At 39.9% G+C, this 2,374-nt stretch overlaps 1 non-coding gene across 1 annotated transcript; it reads right to left on the bottom strand.

Annotated features, from left to right (window-relative positions):
* Positions 1-408: 408 nt before the first annotated feature.
* LOC127124212 (small nucleolar RNA R71) lies at positions 409-515 on the bottom strand. The gene has a single exon (XR_007803836.1). It is a non-coding gene; the product is annotated as a small nucleolar RNA R71 (small nucleolar RNA).
* Between the last annotated feature and the right edge of the window lie 1,859 nt (positions 516-2,374).

The raw sequence follows: 2,374 nt of genomic DNA, 5'->3' as shown, positions 1-2,374 counted from the left end.
TTCTTTCATAGAATTAAGAGAGCTATGGCCGAAGATCAAAACCAAAGACCTCTTAAGGACTTCGCTCAACCATCCAATGAAGAACCTAGTTCTAGTATAGTAAACCCAATCATCCCAACCAATAATTTTGAACTTAAACCATCCATGTTGCAACTAGTGCAACAGAGACAATTCGCGGGTCTCGCTACCGAGAACCCTAACCAACATTTAAAAATATTTCTTCAATTAGATGATACTTTTAAAACCAATGGAGCTTCTCCTGAGGCAATACGTTTAAGATTATTTCCTTTTTCCCTCAGAGATAAAGCCCTATCATGGTTAGATTCCCTTCCACCCAATTCCATTACGACTTGGGATAACCTTAGAAGAGTTTTTCTTGCTAGATATTTTCCCCCGAGTAAGACTGTCGTTCTTCGAAACCATATAACTAGATTTACCAAAAACCAAGGAGAATCGTTGTTCGAAGCTTGGGAGAGATATAAAGAGTTGTTACGAGCATGCCCACATCATGGCTTAGAAAATTGGTTAATCATTCAAACCTTCTATTATGGACTTCACTATAACACAAAGATGACCATCGACGCTGCCGCAGGCGGTGCTCTGATGAACAAACCTTATCCTTAAGCTAGTGCCCTCATCGAAGATATGGCTCAAAACCATCAATCATGGGGAGTCGAACGAGCGACAGTTGAGAAGAAGGAAGCCCAAGGAGGAGTGCATGAACTAAGCTCTATAGACATGATGCAAGCTAAAATGGACGCATTAGCCCTCAAAGTCGAGCATATGTACACGAACCCGAATACTGTAGCCGCAGTTTCGTCGGATTGTGAGATATGTGAAACCCAAGGACACCAATCTGCAGAATGCAGTCTATTAAACGAAACCCACTTCGAGCAAGTGAACTACACCCAAGGGAACCCATACTCAAATACCTATAACCCTGGATGGAGGAATCACCCTAACTTCTCCTATAAAAACAATAACCCCTATCCAAAATAATGCACCTCCGAGACCTAGTTATCAAGCCCCAAGATCAAATCAACCTATTCAACCTGTACCACCAAAGCCGAGCCTTGAGAAAATTATGGAAAATTTTATCACCGCTCAAACCCAACAAAATAAGGAGTTCATGAACCAAAACATTCATGTTAACGAATTGATTACTCAGTTAGGAACCAAGGTTGACCAAATAGTTACTCATACCAAGATGCTTGAAACCCAGATCTCTCAGGTAGCTTTAAACCAAGCCCCTCAGACTACACCTGGAGGACAATTCCATGGACACCTCAACAAAATCCGAGAGGACAAGCCAATGCCATTATCCTACGAAGTGGGAACGCTTATGATGAGCCACCAAACCCAAGATTGAGTGAATCTGAAACTTCTAAGGAATGTACCAAACCCCCGGACAAAGTAAAGGAACCAGAGGAATCTGAAAACCAGGAAGGTCGAGAGAAAGGAGAAGAACCTAAAGATAAAATTTACGTACCACCCCCGCCATATAAACCAGCTATACCATATCCGCAAAGACTCAAACAACCCCAGATCAATAAACAGTACCAAAAATTTATTAAAGTTATAGAAAAACTTCATGTAGAAATCCCTTTCACATAAGCCATCACCCAAATACCTTCTTATGCAAAGTTTCTCAAAGACATCCTTACCAACAAACATAGACTTGACGATTCGAAGCCTTTGGAATGTAATGCTATTTCCGAGGACAAATTAGCAAAGAAAGATAAAGATCCTGGAAATTTCTCCATTCCTTGCCTTTTGGGTAATCATGTCAACAATAAAGCTTTTCTAGACTTAGGAGCTAGTGTGAGTTTAATGCCTTTAGCAGTTTGTGAGAGGTTAAACTTAGGAGAGTTACAACCCACTAAGACGTCACTTCAGTTAACCGATAGATCTGTTAAATATCCGATAGGCATTTTAGAAGATGTTCCTGTTAGGATAGGTCAACTATTTATCCCTACTGATTTTATCGTCATGGACATCAAAGAGGACAATGATATACCAATCCTTCTAGGTAGACCATTCTTATCGACTGCAGGAGCCATAATAGATGTCAAGAAAGGAAAGTTGACATTTGAGGTAGGTGACAAGAAAATAGAATTTATACTTTCGAAATTTCTTATGGCACCTGTGATGGGAGACTCGTGTTATGCCTTAGATTTCATTGATGAATGTGTTAGAGAATTAGAACAAAAAGAAATTATAAAAACAATTAAGTTACCATCAACCCCCATAAAGGAAGATGATGACTTTAAAGAACCTTACATCGATGATAACCTTTACGAATGTTTATCCCTTACCCCAGATCCTATGCCATGCCCTAAGAAACCGACCTTAGAACTTAAGGAACTGCCTAAGA

The sequence above is a fragment of the Lathyrus oleraceus genome, chromosome 2, assembly GCF_024323335.1.
Source record: "Lathyrus oleraceus cultivar Zhongwan6 chromosome 2, CAAS_Psat_ZW6_1.0, whole genome shotgun sequence".
NCBI lineage: Eukaryota > Viridiplantae > Streptophyta > Magnoliopsida > Fabales > Fabaceae > Lathyrus > Lathyrus oleraceus.
This window is presented reverse-complemented; position numbering and strand designations above follow the sequence as displayed.